The sequence below is a fragment of the Carettochelys insculpta genome, chromosome 2 (genome assembly GCF_033958435.1).
Source record: "Carettochelys insculpta isolate YL-2023 chromosome 2, ASM3395843v1, whole genome shotgun sequence".
NCBI classification, from domain to species: domain Eukaryota; kingdom Metazoa; phylum Chordata; order Testudines; family Carettochelyidae; genus Carettochelys; species Carettochelys insculpta.
The window spans coordinates 128,622,933-128,643,667 of NC_134138.1; the positions used below are offsets into that span (position 1 = coordinate 128,622,933).

At 58.4% G+C, this 20,735-nt stretch overlaps 5 non-coding genes across 5 annotated transcripts; all 5 read left to right on the forward strand.

The window, feature by feature from the left end:
- Positions 1-3,835: 3,835 nt before the first annotated feature.
- TRNAY-GUA (transfer RNA tyrosine (anticodon GUA)) lies at positions 3,836-3,924 on the forward strand. The gene is given in 2 exon segments: positions 3,836-3,872; positions 3,889-3,924. It is a non-coding gene; the product is annotated as a tRNA-Tyr (tRNA).
- Positions 3,925-7,799: 3,875 nt separating this feature from the next.
- On the forward strand, positions 7,800-7,888 carry TRNAY-GUA (transfer RNA tyrosine (anticodon GUA)). Its single transcript is given in 2 exon segments — positions 7,800-7,836; positions 7,853-7,888. It is a non-coding gene; the product is annotated as a tRNA-Tyr (tRNA).
- A 3,875-nt stretch (positions 7,889-11,763) lies between these two features.
- TRNAY-GUA (transfer RNA tyrosine (anticodon GUA)) lies at positions 11,764-11,852 on the forward strand. The gene is given in 2 exon segments: positions 11,764-11,800; positions 11,817-11,852. It is a non-coding gene; the product is annotated as a tRNA-Tyr (tRNA).
- A 3,875-nt stretch (positions 11,853-15,727) lies between these two features.
- Positions 15,728-15,816, forward strand: TRNAY-GUA (transfer RNA tyrosine (anticodon GUA)). The gene is given in 2 exon segments: positions 15,728-15,764; positions 15,781-15,816. It is a non-coding gene; the product is annotated as a tRNA-Tyr (tRNA).
- Positions 15,817-19,691: 3,875 nt separating this feature from the next.
- TRNAY-GUA (transfer RNA tyrosine (anticodon GUA)) lies at positions 19,692-19,780 on the forward strand. The gene is given in 2 exon segments: positions 19,692-19,728; positions 19,745-19,780. It is a non-coding gene; the product is annotated as a tRNA-Tyr (tRNA).
- The last annotated feature ends 955 nt before the right edge of the window (positions 19,781-20,735 follow it).

A 20,735-nucleotide genomic window follows, 5' to 3' on the forward strand; every position in this document is an offset into this window, starting at 1 on the left:
CTTCTCTTCATCGCGCGGTGGATCAACGCTGCAGCGATCGCTCTGCCGGCGCTGGATTTATCCCGTTTCCTTAGGCGCGATAAATTGATCTCCGAGCGCTCTCCCGTCGCCTCCGATACTCCACCAGGGTGAGAAAACTAGCCAGAGTCAATGGGAGAGCAGCCCCCGCTGGCCTTACTGCACACACCATAGGGCGGCAAGTACGCCGACCTCAGCTACGCCATTTGCGCAGCTGAGCTTCCGTAGGTTCCATTGGAGGTGGGGACTGAGCGTGGACAAGGCCTTAGAGCTCCCCTGCTGGCCACTGCCATGTTTGACTCCGCGCGTGCAAGGCTGGCCGCTGGTAATGTGCTCTATTGGAAGCACCACTTCCTACTACTTTCATCCACCACACCTGCTTCCAAATACCAAGGCCACTGTTTATCGCTTGATCGGCACACTTCCTTTTCTTCACCTCCCGCGCTCCCTGCCTACGCATCCAGCTGTCGACCTCGGGCCTCACAAGTACCATTTAGCCCCCTGCTGGCAGGGCGCCTTCCACATAACACTAGCGTGACCGTATTTCCCTCTGCTGAATATGGGACACCTGCTCCAGTTACTTCTAATCAAGCAAGTTCAACAGCAAGCAGTACTATGCGGTACAAAAGTTCAAATTAACATCGAGTTCACCGAGACCCTATTAAAAAGAAAAGCTGAGCAGCTGGAGCCTCTTTCTTTACCTTCTGATCTCTACGGCTGGCGCAGGGAGGGGCCTCACACACGCATACAAACACACACGCACTCCCGTACACCTCTCGCACATCAAGATGCGGCTCGCCGACTGGCCTGACCCAACCCTCCCTGTCCAGTGCTCTTCACCCTCCATGCCCACCTGGGCTCCCAGGACAGACCCGCCTCTCTAGGACCTGGTGCTGCGTCTTCTTGAGACAACATGTGGGCGGCACGTAGGGTCACAGGCCTCTCTCCCCAGATTTCTGTCAAGGTTCACACCGCAACATGGCCAGCCGTAGCCTTCTTCCACTGCGCGGGAGTTAAGGCAACAGGGGAGGGCTTCCAGATGCAGGCGGGCGGAGGGGGACGACAGGCATGACTCGGCTCACGGCTTTCAAGAGGTCGTCTCTTCCCCTTACTCTCCCTCCTCCCGCTAGCCTGTGGCCGGAACCAGCCGGTCCCTTCCTGCCCGTAGAAAGGCAGCTATCCTCTCCAAGATGCTGCTGGCCACCGACATAACCCAGCCACCTCTTGTCCCCTGGCCACACGGTGCACAGGCAGGGGTTAAGCACACGCGGTGAACTGTGCATCACGGCCCTGCGGGGGAGCCTGCCTACAGAGTCTGCAGTGCACCTGTCCACAGAGGTGGCTCAGCAGGGGAGGATGCCTCGGACACAGAGAAGTCCTCAACTTCCTGGGGGCAAGACTTAGGCAGGGCTGGCACATGAAGTGGGTGCTAAGACCCTGCCCGGGGGGCTACCGCAAAGCCTGTGGAGGCGGAGCGTGAACAGGCTGCAAAGAGCTCCCAGCGCTCCAGAGCTTAGCCGAGGAGCACAGACTCTTCCTGTGGCTAGGCTCTGGCGCGTGCAGAGATTGGCTCTTCCTGGACAGCCCCCTCAGGCCAGCGGGTCTTCAGCTCTTCACCACGCCGGCAGAGGCAGTGGGGGAAAGGAAAGGGTCTGCCTGCCTGCCAGCCTGCCCGACTAGTGGTTAACTGATTGCTCCGAACGGGGGCTGATCCTCTGCACAAGCGCTGGGCGCAGAACGCATCCTGCTGCAGACGCCTGGGGAGGATGTGGATGAGCAGCAGGGATGGGACACAGCTGGAGAGGAAGAGCATGTAAACATCAGGTGGGCGGGCAGCACAGGTGCCACATAACCGGCCACCTCCTCTCCACACTCACCACTGCTGCTTGGAAACGGGGCAGGGATGAGGAGCCTGCTGGCACACACCAGGCACTGCACTGATGGACCGGCAGGGGGAACGGCCAGCCCTGCACGCCGCAGCTTTGCCCAACCGTCAGCCTTGCACACTCGCCCCCATCATCATCCACAGGACACCCCACCTTTCACCGCTGCTGGATGGGCAGCTGCAAAGCAAGCATGAGGCCAGCATTAGGACTCACGTGTACACATGGAAGGGGAGAGACAGAAAATACAGGGCAAGTCGGGACACCCGCAGGACGGCTCACATGCAGGACCGACCCTTTCAAAACGCGGTATCTGGTCACCCTAGCTAAAACACAGTGTCCGCACGTAACTCCCAAAGCTCCCTTTGCAGGAGCGGATGCTAGGGGGCAGATGCGCCGGGGAGGACTTTCTTTCAGGTGGCAAGCAGGAGGGGAACACAGGGGGAGTAGAAACGGCCCTTCCGTCCCCGACAGTCCCTTCTCCTTCGAGGTCAAACGAGCGTCTCCGGTGCTGATGGCGGGCTCTTACGTTTGACGGAGAAGCAACGTCCGCGTTTCTGCGGTTTGCTCACTTTTCGGCCGTCCTTCCTCAGCGTCGTAGAGCACAGTTCAAGGAGCAGCGTGAGCGAGCAGTTCCATTTCTGTCACCTTGGGCCTTTGGTCCATCACATTTGGAGAGCTGCGATTTCTTTAGGCAAGCGTGACTGCACATAGCACGTAACAGGCTTCTGGCGCAGAACTGCTACCATCCGAATCTGGTGGAATTTCTCAGAAGGACCTGCAGGGTTCTCCGCAGACAGCGTGAACCTTTGCTTTTCTTGGCCCGCGCCCCCAACAGGCGGGCAGGGAGGCGACGCGTCCCCTTTACTTGCCTGCTTTTCTTCTTCTTGCGGTCACGATATCAGGCGCTAGGGATGTGTGGGTCCGCAAGGCAGGGGGCATGCTTGAATTTCTCTGATGGGCTCAGGAAAGACGTATTTTGTTTACACACAAGAAAGGGAGCGGGGTAGTTTGCCGCGTCACCTGTCCGCGTTGGGTGCAGGTCATGTCCCAAGTGCTCTGCAAGGCCAAAGGCAATCTTTTTAGGGGTGCGAAGAGATGTGCGGACAGGGGTTTGCGCTGAGTTGACAGTTTGTGTCGGAGAGGGGAAGGAAGCAACAGAAAAGGCATGGGGGATGAGCTCAAATGCTACTGTGCTCGCTGTGCATGTGAGAAGTAGCAGGATGGATGCCTGCATCCTCCAAACAGCCGTGTCTTTCTTCTCCACCCACATCCGTCACAGACTTATGACTGTGCAGAACGGGGCGCTGCCGGACGCTTTAGGGTGAGGATTCTGCTCGGAGGGAGTAAAAGGAGCAGCTTCCCTTCCAGGAGAGCGCAAGCCTGAGTTCTTATCATTTCAAAGGCTCCTTGTGTGTGTTGTCCTCAGGTAGAGGCCTGGGAAGCCGAGTCAGCTGTGAAAGCAGGAATGTGTCGGTCACACAGGAAGGCGAAGGGCAATGGACTGAAAAAATGTCATGACTTCAAGCGTCCTTTCGAGCCGGGCAGAAGGATCCGGCGTCAGACACGTTTGCCGTTGCTCCTACTTCCCTCTTCTGCGCCAGAATGGGGGGCGCGGAGGGGTGGGGCGGTGCGTACAGTGTGCTGCGCCTGCTCGAGACGATCTCAGGGCCCTTGCGGGTCAGCGAGGGCCGGGGCAAGAAGTTGCGGTATCCCAGCCAGCAGGCAGGGCTGGCGTCACCCACCCTTGGCTTCCCTTCTTCCTAGGCAGCTGCCCACAGCTGAGGCAGCCATGAGGATGGGAGAGCTACGTGTCTGTGGCTCGTTCCTGTCCGAGGGCGGGGCACAGGCAAGCCTATAATTAGCTCTTAGTGCCAGAGGGACTTCTTCCTCCCTGGCACTTTGAGTCACTTGGACAGCCTCCTTGCTGGGCTCCTTCGATAGCTCAGCTGGTAGAGCGGAGGACTGTAGTCTTCTTTCCTTGGCTATCCTTAGGTCGCTGGTTCAACTCCGGCTCGAAGGAGTGGGCTTTTGTTTCCGTCAGTACAGCCTCTTCTTTAGGCCTTCTCTTCATCGCGCGGTGGATCAACGCTGCAGCGATCGCTCTGCCGGCGCTGGATTTATCCCGTTTCCTTAGGCGCGATAAATTGATCTCCGAGCGCTCTCCCGTCGCCTCCGATACTCCACCAGGGTGAGAAAACTAGCCAGAGTCAATGGGAGAGCAGCCCCCGCTGGCCTTACTGCACACACCATAGGGCGGCAAGTACGCCGACCTCAGCTACGCCATTTGCGCAGCTGAGCTTCCGTAGGTTCCATTGGAGGTGGGGACTGAGCGTGGACAAGGCCTTAGAGCTCCCCTGCTGGCCACTGCCATGTTTGACTCCGCGCGTGCAAGGCTGGCCGCTGGTAATGTGCTCTATTGGAAGCACCACTTCCTACTACTTTCATCCACCACACCTGCTTCCAAATACCAAGGCCACTGTTTATCGCTTGATCGGCACACTTCCTTTTCTTCACCTCCCGCGCTCCCTGCCTACGCATCCAGCTGTCGACCTCGGGCCTCACAAGTACCATTTAGCCCCCTGCTGGCAGGGCGCCTTCCACATAACACTAGCGTGACCGTATTTCCCTCTGCTGAATATGGGACACCTGCTCCAGTTACTTCTAATCAAGCAAGTTCAACAGCAAGCAGTACTATGCGGTACAAAAGTTCAAATTAACATCGAGTTCACCGAGACCCTATTAAAAAGAAAAGCTGAGCAGCTGGAGCCTCTTTCTTTACCTTCTGATCTCTACGGCTGGCGCAGGGAGGGGCCTCACACACGCATACAAACACACACGCACTCCCGTACACCTCTCGCACATCAAGATGCGGCTCGCCGACTGGCCTGACCCAACCCTCCCTGTCCAGTGCTCTTCACCCTCCATGCCCACCTGGGCTCCCAGGACAGACCCGCCTCTCTAGGACCTGGTGCTGCGTCTTCTTGAGACAACATGTGGGCGGCACGTAGGGTCACAGGCCTCTCTCCCCAGATTTCTGTCAAGGTTCACACCGCAACATGGCCAGCCGTAGCCTTCTTCCACTGCGCGGGAGTTAAGGCAACAGGGGAGGGCTTCCAGATGCAGGCGGGCGGAGGGGGACGACAGGCATGACTCGGCTCACGGCTTTCAAGAGGTCGTCTCTTCCCCTTACTCTCCCTCCTCCCGCTAGCCTGTGGCCGGAACCAGCCGGTCCCTTCCTGCCCGTAGAAAGGCAGCTATCCTCTCCAAGATGCTGCTGGCCACCGACATAACCCAGCCACCTCTTGTCCCCTGGCCACACGGTGCACAGGCAGGGGTTAAGCACACGCGGTGAACTGTGCATCACGGCCCTGCGGGGGAGCCTGCCTACAGAGTCTGCAGTGCACCTGTCCACAGAGGTGGCTCAGCAGGGGAGGATGCCTCGGACACAGACAAGTCCTCAACTTCCTGGGGGCAAGACTTAGGCAGGGCTGGCACATGAAGTGGGTGCTAAGACCCTGCCCGGGGGGCTACCGCAAAGCCTGTGGAGGCGGAGCGTGAACAGGCTGCAAAGAGCTCCCAGCGCTCCAGAGCTTAGCCGAGGAGCACAGACTCTTCCTGTGGCTAGGCTCTGGCGCGTGCAGAGATTGGCTCTTCCTGGACAGCCCCCTCAGGCCAGCGGGTCTTCAGCTCTTCACCACGCCGGCAGAGGCAGTGGGGGAAAGGAAAGGGTCTGCCTGCCTGCCAGCCTGCCCGACTAGTGGTTAACTGATTGCTCCGAACGGGGGCTGATCCTCTGCACAAGCGCTGGGCGCAGAACGCATCCTGCTGCAGACGCCTGGGGAGGATGTGGATGAGCAGCAGGGATGGGACACAGCTGGAGAGGAAGAGCATGTAAACATCAGGTGGGCGGGCAGCACAGGTGCCACATAACCGGCCACCTCCTCTCCACACTCACCACTGCTGCTTGGAAACGGGGCAGGGATGAGGAGCCTGCTGGCACACACCAGGCACTGCACTGATGGACCGGCAGGGGGAACGGCCAGCCCTGCACGCCGCAGCTTTGCCCAACCGTCAGCCTTGCACACTCGCCCCCATCATCATCCACAGGACACCCCACCTTTCACCGCTGCTGGATGGGCAGCTGCAAAGCAAGCATGAGGCCAGCATTAGGACTCACGTGTACACATGGAAGGGGAGAGACAGAAAATACAGGGCAAGTCGGGACACCCGCAGGACGGCTCACATGCAGGACCGACCCTTTCAAAACGCGGTATCTGGTCACCCTAGCTAAAACACAGTGTCCGCACGTAACTCCCAAAGCTCCCTTTGCAGGAGCGGATGCTAGGGGGCAGATGCGCCGGGGAGGACTTTCTTTCAGGTGGCAAGCAGGAGGGGAACACAGGGGGAGTAGAAACGGCCCTTCCGTCCCCGACAGTCCCTTCTCCTTCGAGGTCAAACGAGCGTCTCCGGTGCTGATGGCGGGCTCTTACGTTTGACGGAGAAGCAACGTCCGCGTTTCTGCGGTTTGCTCACTTTTCGGCCGTCCTTCCTCAGCGTCGTAGAGCACAGTTCAAGGAGCAGCGTGAGCGAGCAGTTCCATTTCTGTCACCTTGGGCCTTTGGTCCATCACATTTGGAGAGCTGCGATTTCTTTAGGCAAGCGTGACTGCACATAGCACGTAACAGGCTTCTGGCGCAGAACTGCTACCATCCGAATCTGGTGGAATTTCTCAGAAGGACCTGCAGGGTTCTCCGCAGACAGCGTGAACCTTTGCTTTTCTTGGCCCGCGCCCCCAACAGGCGGGCAGGGAGGCGACGCGTCCCCTTTACTTGCCTGCTTTTCTTCTTCTTGCGGTCACGATATCAGGCGCTAGGGATGTGTGGGTCCGCAAGGCAGGGGGCATGCTTGAATTTCTCTGATGGGCTCAGGAAAGACGTATTTTGTTTACACACAAGAAAGGGAGCGGGGTAGTTTGCCGCGTCACCTGTCCGCGTTGGGTGCAGGTCATGTCCCAAGTGCTCTGCAAGGCCAAAGGCAATCTTTTTAGGGGTGCGAAGAGATGTGCGGACAGGGGTTTGCGCTGAGTTGACAGTTTGTGTCGGAGAGGGGAAGGAAGCAACAGAAAAGGCATGGGGGATGAGCTCAAATGCTACTGTGCTCGCTGTGCATGTGAGAAGTAGCAGGATGGATGCCTGCATCCTCCAAACAGCCGTGTCTTTCTTCTCCACCCACATCCGTCACAGACTTATGACTGTGCAGAACGGGGCGCTGCCGGACGCTTTAGGGTGAGGATTCTGCTCGGAGGGAGTAAAAGGAGCAGCTTCCCTTCCAGGAGAGCGCAAGCCTGAGTTCTTATCATTTCAAAGGCTCCTTGTGTGTGTTGTCCTCAGGTAGAGGCCTGGGAAGCCGAGTCAGCTGTGAAAGCAGGAATGTGTCGGTCACACAGGAAGGCGAAGGGCAATGGACTGAAAAAATGTCATGACTTCAAGCGTCCTTTCGAGCCGGGCAGAAGGATCCGGCGTCAGACACGTTTGCCGTTGCTCCTACTTCCCTCTTCTGCGCCAGAATGGGGGGCGCGGAGGGGTGGGGCGGTGCGTACAGTGTGCTGCGCCTGCTCGAGACGATCTCAGGGCCCTTGCGGGTCAGCGAGGGCCGGGGCAAGAAGTTGCGGTATCCCAGCCAGCAGGCAGGGCTGGCGTCACCCACCCTTGGCTTCCCTTCTTCCTAGGCAGCTGCCCACAGCTGAGGCAGCCATGAGGATGGGAGAGCTACGTGTCTGTGGCTCGTTCCTGTCCGAGGGCGGGGCACAGGCAAGCCTATAATTAGCTCTTAGTGCCAGAGGGACTTCTTCCTCCCTGGCACTTTGAGTCACTTGGACAGCCTCCTTGCTGGGCTCCTTCGATAGCTCAGCTGGTAGAGCGGAGGACTGTAGTCTTCTTTCCTTGGCTATCCTTAGGTCGCTGGTTCAACTCCGGCTCGAAGGAGTGGGCTTTTGTTTCCGTCAGTACAGCCTCTTCTTTAGGCCTTCTCTTCATCGCGCGGTGGATCAACGCTGCAGCGATCGCTCTGCCGGCGCTGGATTTATCCCGTTTCCTTAGGCGCGATAAATTGATCTCCGAGCGCTCTCCCGTCGCCTCCGATACTCCACCAGGGTGAGAAAACTAGCCAGAGTCAATGGGAGAGCAGCCCCCGCTGGCCTTACTGCACACACCATAGGGCGGCAAGTACGCCGACCTCAGCTACGCCATTTGCGCAGCTGAGCTTCCGTAGGTTCCATTGGAGGTGGGGACTGAGCGTGGACAAGGCCTTAGAGCTCCCCTGCTGGCCACTGCCATGTTTGACTCCGCGCGTGCAAGGCTGGCCGCTGGTAATGTGCTCTATTGGAAGCACCACTTCCTACTACTTTCATCCACCACACCTGCTTCCAAATACCAAGGCCACTGTTTATCGCTTGATCGGCACACTTCCTTTTCTTCACCTCCCGCGCTCCCTGCCTACGCATCCAGCTGTCGACCTCGGGCCTCACAAGTACCATTTAGCCCCCTGCTGGCAGGGCGCCTTCCACATAACACTAGCGTGACCGTATTTCCCTCTGCTGAATATGGGACACCTGCTCCAGTTACTTCTAATCAAGCAAGTTCAACAGCAAGCAGTACTATGCGGTACAAAAGTTCAAATTAACATCGAGTTCACCGAGACCCTATTAAAAAGAAAAGCTGAGCAGCTGGAGCCTCTTTCTTTACCTTCTGATCTCTACGGCTGGCGCAGGGAGGGGCCTCACACACGCATACAAACACACACGCACTCCCGTACACCTCTCGCACATCAAGATGCGGCTCGCCGACTGGCCTGACCCAACCCTCCCTGTCCAGTGCTCTTCACCCTCCATGCCCACCTGGGCTCCCAGGACAGACCCGCCTCTCTAGGACCTGGTGCTGCGTCTTCTTGAGACAACATGTGGGCGGCACGTAGGGTCACAGGCCTCTCTCCCCAGATTTCTGTCAAGGTTCACACCGCAACATGGCCAGCCGTAGCCTTCTTCCACTGCGCGGGAGTTAAGGCAACAGGGGAGGGCTTCCAGATGCAGGCGGGCGGAGGGGGACGACAGGCATGACTCGGCTCACGGCTTTCAAGAGGTCGTCTCTTCCCCTTACTCTCCCTCCTCCCGCTAGCCTGTGGCCGGAACCAGCCGGTCCCTTCCTGCCCGTAGAAAGGCAGCTATCCTCTCCAAGATGCTGCTGGCCACCGACATAACCCAGCCACCTCTTGTCCCCTGGCCACACGGTGCACAGGCAGGGGTTAAGCACACGCGGTGAACTGTGCATCACGGCCCTGCGGGGGAGCCTGCCTACAGAGTCTGCAGTGCACCTGTCCACAGAGGTGGCTCAGCAGGGGAGGATGCCTCGGACACAGACAAGTCCTCAACTTCCTGGGGGCAAGACTTAGGCAGGGCTGGCACATGAAGTGGGTGCTAAGACCCTGCCCGGGGGGCTACCGCAAAGCCTGTGGAGGCGGAGCGTGAACAGGCTGCAAAGAGCTCCCAGCGCTCCAGAGCTTAGCCGAGGAGCACAGACTCTTCCTGTGGCTAGGCTCTGGCGCGTGCAGAGATTGGCTCTTCCTGGACAGCCCCCTCAGGCCAGCGGGTCTTCAGCTCTTCACCACGCCGGCAGAGGCAGTGGGGGAAAGGAAAGGGTCTGCCTGCCTGCCAGCCTGCCCGACTAGTGGTTAACTGATTGCTCCGAACGGGGGCTGATCCTCTGCACAAGCGCTGGGCGCAGAACGCATCCTGCTGCAGACGCCTGGGGAGGATGTGGATGAGCAGCAGGGATGGGACACAACTGGAGAGGAAGAGCATGTAAACATCAGGTGGGCGGGCAGCACAGGTGCCACATAACCGGCCACCTCCTCTCCACACTCACCACTGCTGCTTGGAAACGGGGCAGGGATGAGGAGCCTGCTGGCACACACCAGGCACTGCACTGATGGACCGGCAGGGGGAACGGCCAGCCCTGCACGCCGCAGCTTTGCCCAACCGTCAGCCTTGCACACTCGCCCCCATCATCATCCACAGGACACCCCACCTTTCACCGCTGCTGGATGGGCAGCTGCAAAGCAAGCATGAGGCCAGCATTAGGACTCACGTGTACACATGGAAGGGGAGAGACAGAAAATACAGGGCAAGTCGGGACACCCGCAGGACGGCTCACATGCAGGACCGACCCTTTCAAAACGCGGTATCTGGTCACCCTAGCTAAAACACAGTGTCCGCACGTAACTCCCAAAGCTCCCTTTGCAGGAGCGGATGCTAGGGGGCAGATGCGCCGGGGAGGACTTTCTTTCAGGTGGCAAGCAGGAGGGGAACACAGGGGGAGTAGAAACGGCCCTTCCGTCCCCGACAGTCCCTTCTCCTTCGAGGTCAAACGAGCGTCTCCGGTGCTGATGGCGGGCTCTTACGTTTGACGGAGAAGCAACGTCCGCGTTTCTGCGGTTTGCTCACTTTTCGGCCGTCCTTCCTCAGCGTCGTAGAGCACAGTTCAAGGAGCAGCGTGAGCGAGCAGTTCCATTTCTGTCACCTTGGGCCTTTGGTCCATCACATTTGGAGAGCTGCGATTTCTTTAGGCAAGCGTGACTGCACATAGCACGTAACAGGCTTCTGGCGCAGAACTGCTACCATCCGAATCTGGTGGAATTTCTCAGAAGGACCTGCAGGGTTCTCCGCAGACAGCGTGAACCTTTGCTTTTCTTGGCCCGCGCCCCCAACAGGCGGGCAGGGAGGCGACGCGTCCCCTTTACTTGCCTGCTTTTCTTCTTCTTGCGGTCACGATATCAGGCGCTAGGGATGTGTGGGTCCGCAAGGCAGGGGGCATGCTTGAATTTCTCTGATGGGCTCAGGAAAGACGTATTTTGATTACACACAAGAAAGGGAGCAGGGTAGTTTGCCGCGTCACCTGTCCGCGTTGGGTGCAGGTCATGTCCCAAGTGCTCTGCAAGGCCAAAGGTAATCTTTTTAGGGGTGCGAAGAGATGTGCGGACAGGGGTTTGCGCTGAGTTGACAGTTTGTGTCGGAGAGGGGAAGGAAGCAACAGAAAAGGCATGGGGGATGAGCTCAAATGCTACTGTGCTCGCTGTGCATGTGAGAAGTAGCAGGATGGATGCCTGCATCCTCCAAAAAGCCGTGTCTTTCTTCTCCACCCACATCCGTCACAGACTTATGACTGTGCAGAACGGGGCGCTGCCGGACGCTTTAGGGTGAGGATTCTGCTCGGAGGGAGTAAAAGGAGCAGCTTCCCTTCCAGGAGAGCGCAAGCCTGAGTTCTTATCATTTCAAAGGCTCCTTGTGTGTGTTGTCCTCAGGTAGAGGCCTGGGAAGCCGAGTCAGCTGTGAAAGCAGGAATGTGTCGGTCACACAGGAAGGCGAAGGGCAATGGACTGAAAAAATGTCATGACTTCAAGCGTCCTTTCGAGCCGGGCAGAAGGATCCGGCGTCAGACACGTTTGCCGTTGCTCCTACTTCCCTCTTCTGCGCCAGAATGGGGGGCGCGGAGGGGTGGGGCGGTGCGTACAGTGTGCTGCGCCTGCTCGAGACGATCTCAGGGCCCTTGCGGGTCAGCGAGGGCCGGGGCAAGAAGTTGCGGTATCCCAGCCAGCAGGCAGGGCTGGCGTCACCCACCCTTGGCTTCCCTTCTTCCTAGGCAGCTGCCCACAGCTGAGGCAGCCATGAGGATGGGAGAGCTACGTGTCTGTGGCTCGTTCCTGTCCGAGGGCGGGGCACAGGCAAGCCTATAATTAGCTCTTAGTGCCAGAGGGACTTCTTCCTCCCTGGCACTTTGAGTCACTTGGACAGCCTCCTTGCTGGGCTCCTTCGATAGCTCAGCTGGTAGAGCGGAGGACTGTAGTCTTCTTTCCTTGGCTATCCTTAGGTCGCTGGTTCAACTCCGGCTCGAAGGAGTGGGCTTTTGTTTCCGTCAGTACAGCCTCTTCTTTAGGCCTTCTCTTCATCGCGCGGTGGATCAACGCTGCAGCGATCGCTCTGCCGGCGCTGGATTTATCCCGTTTCCTTAGGCGCGATAAATTGATCTCCGAGCGCTCTCCCGTCGCCTCCGATACTCCACCAGGGTGAGAAAACTAGCCAGAGTCAATGGGAGAGCAGCCCCCGCTGGCCTTACTGCACACACCATAGGGCGGCAAGTACGCCGACCTCAGCTACGCCATTTGCGCAGCTGAGCTTCCGTAGGTTCCATTGGAGGTGGGGACTGAGCGTGGACAAGGCCTTAGAGCTCCCCTGCTGGCCACTGCCATGTTTGACTCCGCGCGTGCAAGGCTGGCCGCTGGTAATGTGCTCTATTGGAAGCACCACTTCCTACTACTTTCATCCACCACACCTGCTTCCAAATACCAAGGCCACTGTTTATCGCTTGATCGGCACACTTCCTTTTCTTCACCTCCCGCGCTCCCTGCCTACGCATCCAGCTGTCGACCTCGGGCCTCACAAGTACCATTTAGCCCCCTGCTGGCAGGGCGCCTTCCACATAACACTAGCGTGACCGTATTTCCCTCTGCTGAATATGGGACACCTGCTCCAGTTACTTCTAATCAAGCAAGTTCAACAGCAAGCAGTACTATGCGGTACAAAAGTTCAAATTAACATCGAGTTCACCGAGACCCTATTAAAAAGAAAAGCTGAGCAGCTGGAGCCTCTTTCTTTACCTTCTGATCTCTACGGCTGGCGCAGGGAGGGGCCTCACACACGCATACAAACACACACGCACTCCCGTACACCTCTCGCACATCAAGATGCGGCTCGCCGACTGGCCTGACCCAACCCTCCCTGTCCAGTGCTCTTCACCCTCCATGCCCACCTGGGCTCCCAGGACAGACCCGCCTCTCTAGGACCTGGTGCTGCGTCTTCTTGAGACAACATGTGGGCGGCACGTAGGGTCACAGGCCTCTCTCCCCAGATTTCTGTCAAGGTTCACACCGCAACATGGCCAGCCGTAGCCTTCTTCCACTGCGCGGGAGTTAAGGCAACAGGGGAGGGCTTCCAGATGCAGGCGGGCGGAGGGGGACGACAGGCATGACTCGGCTCACGGCTTTCAAGAGGTCGTCTCTTCCCCTTACTCTCCCTCCTCCCGCTAGCCTGTGGCCGGAACCAGCCGGTCCCTTCCTGCCCGTAGAAAGGCAGCTATCCTCTCCAAGATGCTGCTGGCCACCGACATAACCCAGCCACCTCTTGTCCCCTGGCCACACGGTGCACAGGCAGGGGTTAAGCACACGCGGTGAACTGTGCATCACGGCCCTGCGGGGGAGCCTGCCTACAGAGTCTGCAGTGCACCTGTCCACAGAGGTGGCTCAGCAGGGGAGGATGCCTCGGACACAGACAAGTCCTCAACTTCCTGGGGGCAAGACTTAGGCAGGGCTGGCACATGAAGTGGGTGCTAAGACCCTGCCCGGGGGGCTACCGCAAAGCCTGTGGAGGCGGAGCGTGAACAGGCTGCAAAGAGCTCCCAGCGCTCCAGAGCTTAGCCGAGGAGCACAGACTCTTCCTGTGGCTAGGCTCTGGCGCGTGCAGAGATTGGCTCTTCCTGGACAGCCCCCTCAGGCCAGCGGGTCTTCAGCTCTTCACCACGCCGGCAGAGGCAGTGGGGGAAAGGAAAGGGTCTGCCTGCCTGCCAGCCTGCCCGACTAGTGGTTAACTGATTGCTCCGAACGGGGGCTGATCCTCTGCACAAGCGCTGGGCGCAGAACGCATCCTGCTGCAGACGCCTGGGGAGGATGTGGATGAGCAGCAGGGATGGGACACAGCTGGAGAGGAAGAGCATGTAAACATCAGGTGGGCGGGCAGCACAGGTGCCACATAACCGGCCACCTCCTCTCCACACTCACCACTGCTGCTTGGAAACGGGGCAGGGATGAGGAGCCTGCTGGCACACACCAGGCACTGCACTGATGGACCGGCAGGGGGAACGGCCAGCCCTGCACGCCGCAGCTTTGCCCAACCGTCAGCCTTGCACACTCGCCCCCATCATCATCCACAGGACACCCCACCTTTCACCGCTGCTGGATGGGCAGCTGCAAAGCAAGCATGAGGCCAGCATTAGGACTCACGTGTACACATGGAAGGGGAGAGACAGAAAATACAGGGCAAGTCGGGACACCCGCAGGACGGCTCACATGCAGGACCGACCCTTTCAAAACGCGGTATCTGGTCACCCTAGCTAAAACACAGTGTCCGCACGTAACTCCCAAAGCTCCCTTTGCAGGAGCGGATGCTCGGGGGCAGATGCGCCGGGGAGGACTTTCTTTCAGGTGGCAAGCAGGAGGGGAACACAGGGGGAGTAGAAACGGCCCTTCCGTCCCCGACAGTCCCTTCTCCTTCGAGGTCAAACGAGCGTCTCCGGTGCTGATGGCGGGCTCTTACGTTTGACGGAGAAGCAACGTCCGCGTTTCTGCGGTTTGCTCACTTTTCGGCCGTCCTTCCTCAGCGTCGTAGAGCACAGTTCAAGGAGCAGCGTGAGCGAGCAGTTCCATTTCTGTCACCTTGGGCCTTTGGTCCATCACATTTGGAGAGCTGCGATTTCTTTAGGCAAGCGTGACTGCACATAGCACGTAACAGGCTTCTGGCGCAGAACTGCTACCATCCGAATCTGGTGGAATTTCTCAGAAGGACCTGCAGGGTTCTCCGCAGACAGCGTGAACCTTTGCTTTTCTTGGCCCGCGCCCCCAACAGGCGGGCAGGGAGGCGACGCGTCCCCTTTACTTGCCTGCTTTTCTTCTTCTTGCGGTCACGATATCAGGCGCTAGGGATGTGTGGGTCCGCAAGGCAGGGGGCATGCTTGAATTTCTCTGATGGGCTCAGGAAAGACGTATTTTGTTTACACACAAGAAAGGGAGCAGGGTAGTTTGCCGCGTCACCTGTCCGCGTTGGGTGCAGGTCATGTCCCAAGTGCTCTGCAAGGCCAAAGGTAATCTTTTTAGGGGTGCGAAGAGATGTGCGGACAGGGGTTTGCGCTGAGTTGACAGTTTGTGTCGGAGAGGGGAAGGAAGCAACAGAAAAGGCATGGGGGATGAGCTCAAATGCTACTGTGCTCGCTGTGCATGTGAGAAGTAGCAGGATGGATGCCTGCATCCTCCAAACAGCCGTGTCTTTCTTCTCCACCCACATCCGTCACAGACTTATGACTGTGCAGAACGGGGCGCTGCCGGACGCTTTAGGGTGAGGATTCTGCTCGGAGGGAGTGAAAGGAGCAGCTTCCCTTCCAGGAGAGCGCAAGCCTGAGTTCTTATCATTTCAAAGGCTCCTTGTGTGTGTTGTCCTCAGGTAGAGGCCTGGGAAGCCGAGTCAGCTGTGAAAGCAGGAATGTGTCGGTCACACAGGAAGGCGAAGGGCAATGGACTGAAAAAATGTCATGACTTCAAGCGTCCTTTCGAGCCGGGCAGAAGGATCCGGCGTCAGACACGTTTGCCGTTGCTTCTACTTCCCTCTTCTGCGCCAGAATGGGGGGCGCGGAGGGGTGGGGCGGTGCGTACAGTGTGCTGCGCCTGCTCGAGACGATCTCAGGGCCCTTGCGGGTCAGCGAGGGCCGGGGCAAGAAGTTGCGGTATCCCAGCCAGCAGGCAGGGCTGGCGTCACCCACCCTTGGCTTCCCTTCTTCCTAGGCAGCTGCCCACAGCTGAGGCAGCCATGAGGATGGGAGAGCTACGTGTCTGTGGCTCGTTCCTGTCCGAGGGCGGGGCACAGGCAAGCCTATAATTAGCTCTTAGTGCCAGAGGGACTTCTTCCTCCCTGGCACTTTGAGTCACTTGGACAGCCTCCTTGCTGGGCTCCTTTGATAGCTCAGCTGGTAGAGCGGAGGACTGTAGTCTTCTTTCCTTGGCTATCCTTAGGTCGCTGGTTCAACTCCGGCTCGAAGGAGTGGGCTTTTGTTTCCGTCAGTACAGCCTCTTCTTTAGGCCTTCTCTTCATCGCGCGGTGGATCGACGCTGCAGCGATCGCTCTGCCGGCGCTGGATTTATCCCGTTTCCTTAGGCGCGATAAATTGATCTCCGAGCGCTCTCCCGTCGCCTCCGATACTCCACCAGGGTGAGAAAACTAGCCAGAGTCAATGGGAGAGCAGCCCCCGCTGGCCTTACTGCACACACCATAGGGCGGCAAGTACGCCGACCTCAGCTACGCCATTTGCGCAGCTGAGCTTCCGTAGGTTCCATTGGAGGTGGGGACTGAGCGTGGACAAGGCCTTAGAGCTCCCCTGCTGGCCACTGCCATGTTTGACTCCGCGCGTGCAAGGCTGGCCGCTGGTAATGTGCTCTATTGGAAGCACCACTTCCTACTACTTTCATCCACCACACCTGCTTCCAAATACCAAGGCCACTGTTTATCGCTTGATCGGCACACTTCCTTTTCTTCACCTCCCGCGCTCCCTGCCTACGCATCCAGCTGTCGACCTCGGGCCTCACAAGTACCATTTAGCCCCCTGCTGGCAGGGCGCCTTCCACATAACACTAGCGTGACCGTATTTCCCTCTGCTGAATATGGGACACCTGCTCCAGTTACTTCTAATCAAGCAAGTTCAACAGCAAGCAGTACTATGCGGTACAAAAGTTCAAATTAACATCGAGTTCACCGAGACCCTATTAAAAAGAAAAGCTGAGCAGCTGGAGCCTCTTTCTTTACCTTCTGATCTCTACGGCTGGCGCAGGGAGGGGCCTCACACACGCATACAAACACACACGCACTCCCGTACACCTCTCGCACATCAAGATGCGGCTCGCCGACTGGCCTGACCCAACCCTCCCTGTCCAGTGCTCTTCACCCTCCATGCCCACCTGGGCTCCCAGGACAGACCCGCCTCTCTAGGACCTGGTGCTGCGTCTTCTTGAGACAACATGTGGGCGGCACGTAGGGTCACAGGCCTCTCTCCCCAGATTTCTGTCAAGGTTCACACCGCAACATGGCCAGCCGTAGCCTTCTTCCACTGCGCGGGAGTTAAGGCAACAGGGGAGGGCTTCCAGATGCAGGCGGGCGGAGGGGGACGACAGGCATGACTCGGCTCACGGCTTTCAAGAGGTCGTCTCTTCCCCTTACTCTCCCTCCTCCCGCTAGCCTGTGGCCGGAACCAGCCGGTCCCTTCCTGCCCGTAGAAAGGCAGCTATCCTCTCCAAGATGCTGCTGGCCACCGACATAACCCAGCCACCTCTTGTCCCCTGGCCACACGGTGCACAGGCAGGGGTTAAGCACACGCGGTGAACTGTGCATCACGGCCCTGCGGGGGAGCCTGCCTACAGAGTCTGCAGTGCACCTGTCCACAGAGGTGGCTCAGCAGGGGAGGATGCCTCGGACACAGACAAGTCCTCAACTTCCTGGGGGCAAGACTTAGGCAGGGCTGGCACATGAAGTGGGTGCTAAGACCCTGCCCGGGGGGCTACCGCAAAGCCTGTGGAGGCGGAGCGTGAACAGGCTGCAAAGAGCTCCCAGCGCTCCAGAGCTTAGCCGAGGAGCACAGACTCTTCCTGTGGCTAGGCTCTGGCGCGTGCAGAGATTGGCTCTTCCTGGACAGCCCCCTCAGGCCAGCGGGTCTTCAGCTCTTCACCACGCCGGCAGAGGCAGTGGGGGAAAGGAAAGGGTCTGCCTGCCTGCCAGCCTGCCCGACTAGTGGTTAACTGATTGCTCCGAACGGGGGCTGATCCTCTGCACAAGCGCTGGGCGCAGAACGCATCCTGCTGCAGACGCCTGGGGAGGATGTGGATGAGCAGCAGGGATGGGACACAGCTGGAGAGGAAGAGCATGTAAACATCAGGTGGGCGGGCAGCACAGGTGCCACATAACCGGCCACCTCCTCTCCACACTCACCACTGCTGCTTGGAAACGGGGCAGGGATGAGGAGCCTGCTGGCACACACCAGGCACTGCACTGATGGACCGGCAGGGGGAACGGCCAGCCCTGCACGCCGCAGCTTTGCCCAACCGTCAGCCTTGCACACTCGCCCCCATCATCATCCACAGGACACCCCACCTTTCACCGCTGCTGGATGGGCAGCTGCAAAGCAAGCATGAGGCCAGCATTAGGACTCACGTGTACACATGGAAGGGGAGAGACAGAAAATACAGGGCAAGTCGGGACACCCGCAGGACGGCTCACATGCAGGACCGACCCTTTCAAAACGCGGTATCTGGTCACCCTAGCTAAAACACAGTGTCCGCACGTAACTCCCAAAGCTCCCTTTGCAGGAGCGGATGCTCGGGGGCAGATGCGCCGGGGAGGACTTTCTTTCAGGTGGCAAGCAGGAGGGGAACACAGGGGGAGTAGAAACGGCCCTTCCGTCCCCGACAGTCCCTTCTCCTTCGAGGTCAAACGAGCGTCTCCGGTGCTGATGGCGGGCTCTTACGTTTGACGGAGAAGCAACGTCCGCGTTTCTGCGGTTTGCTCACTTTTCGGCCGTCCTTCCTCAGCGTCGTAGAGCACAGTTCAAGGAGCAGCGTGAGCGAGCAGTTCCATTTCTGTCACCTTGGGCCTTTGGTCCATCACATTTGGAGAGCTGCGATTTCTTTAGGCAAGCGTGACTGCACATAGCACGTAACAGGCTTCTGGCGCAGAACTGCTACCATCCGAATCTGGTGGAATTTCTCAGAAGGACCTGCAGGGTTCTCCGCAGACAGCGTGAACCTTTGCTTTTCTTGGCCCGCGCCCCCAACAGGCGGGCAGGGAGGCGACGCGTCCCCTTTACTTGCCTGCTTTTCTTCTTCTTGCGGTCACGATATCAGGCGCTAGGGATGTGTGGGTCCGCAAGGCAGGGGGCATGCTTGAATTTCTCTGATGGGCTCAGGAAAGACGTATTTTGTTTACACACAAGAAAGGGAGCGGGGTAGTTTGCCGCGTCACCTGTCCGCGTTGGGTGCAGGTCATGTCCCAAGTGCTCTGCAAGGCCAAAGGCAATCTTTTTAGGGGTGCGAAGAGATGTGCGGACAGGGGTTTGCGCTGAGTTGACAGTTTGTGTCGGAGAGGGGAAGGAAGCAACAGAAAAGGCATGGGGGATGAGCTCAAATGCTACTGTGCTCGCTGTGCATGTGAGAAGTAGCAGGATGGATGCCTGCATCCTCCAAACAGCCGTGTCTTTCTTCTCCACCCACATCCGTCACAGACTTATGACTGTGCAGAACGGGGCGCTGCCGGACGCTTTAGGGTGAGGATTCTGCTCGGAGGGAGTGAAAGGAGCAGCTTCCCTTCCAGGAGAGCGCAAGCCTGAGTTCTTATCATTTCAAAGGCTCCTTGTGTGTGTTGTCCTCAGGTAGAGGCCTGGGAAGCCGAGTCAGCTGTGAAAGCAGGAATGTGTCGGTCACACAGGAAGGCGAAGGGCAATGGACTGAAAAAATGTCATGACTTCAAGCGTCCTTTCGAGCCGGGCAGAAGGATCCGGCGTCAGACACGTTTGCCGTTGCTCCTACTTCCCTCTTCTGCGCCAGAATGGGGGGCGCGGAGGGGTGGGGCGGTGCGTACAGTGTGCTGCGCCTGCTCGAGACGATCTCAGGGCCCTTGCGGGTCAGCGAGGGCCGGGGCAAGAAGTTGCGGTATCCCAGCCAGCAGGCAGGGCTGGCGTCACCCACCCTTGGCTTCCCTTCTTCCTAGGCAGCTGCCCACAGCTGAGGCAGCCATGAGGATGGGAGAGCTACGTGTCTGTGGCTCGTTCCTGTCCGAGGGCGGGGCACAGGCAAGCCTATAATTAGCTCTTAGTGCCAGAGGGACTTCTTCCTCCCTGGCACTTTGAGTCACTTGGACAGCCTCCTTGCTGGGCTCCTTCGATAGCTCAGCTGGTAGAGCGGAGGACTGTAGTCTTCTTTCCTTGGCTATCCTTAGGTCGCTGGTTCAACTCCGGCTCGAAGGAGTGGGCTTTTGTTTCCGTCAGTACAGCCTCTTCTTTAGGCCTTCTCTTCATCGCGCGGTGGATCGACGCTGCAGCGATCGCTCTGCCGGCGCTGGATTTATCCCGTTTCCTTAGGCGCGATAAATTGATCTCCGAGCGCTCTCCCGTCGCCTCCGATACTCCACCAGGGTGAGAAAACTAGCCAGAGTCAATGGGAGAGCAGCCCCCGCTGGCCTTACTGCACACACCATAGGGCGGCAAGTACGCCGACCTCAGCTACGCCATTTGCGCAGCTGAGCTTCCGTAGGTTCCATTGGAGGTGGGGACTGAGCGTGGACAAGGCCTTAGAGCTCCCCTGCTGGCCACTGCCATGTTTGACTCCGCGCGTGCAAGGCTGGCCGCTGGTAATGTGCTCTATTGGAAGCACCACTTCCTACTACTTTCATCCACCACACCTGCTTCCAAATACCAAGGCCACTGTTTATCGCTTGATCGGCACACTTCCTTTTCTTCACCTCCCGCGCTCCCTGCCTACGCATCCAGCTGTCGACCTCGGGCCTCACAAGTACCATTTAGCCCCCTGCTGGCAGGGCGCCTTCCACATAACACTAGCGTGACCGTATTTCCCTCTGCTGAATATGGGACACCTGCTCCAGTTACTTCTAATCAAGCAAGTTCAACAGCAAGCAGTACTATGCGGTACAAAAGTTCAAATTAACATCGAGTTCACCGAGACCCTATTAAAAAGAAAAGCTGAGCAGCTGGAGCCTCTTTCTTTACCTTCTGATCTCTACGGCTGGCGCAGGGAGGGGCCTCACACACGCATACAAACACACACGCACTCCCGTACACCTCTCGCACATCAAGATGCGGCTCGCCGACTGGCCTGACCCAACCCTCCCTGTCCAGTGCTCTTCACCCTCCATGCCCACCTGGGCTCCCAGGACAGACCCGCCTCTCTAGGACCTGGTGCTGC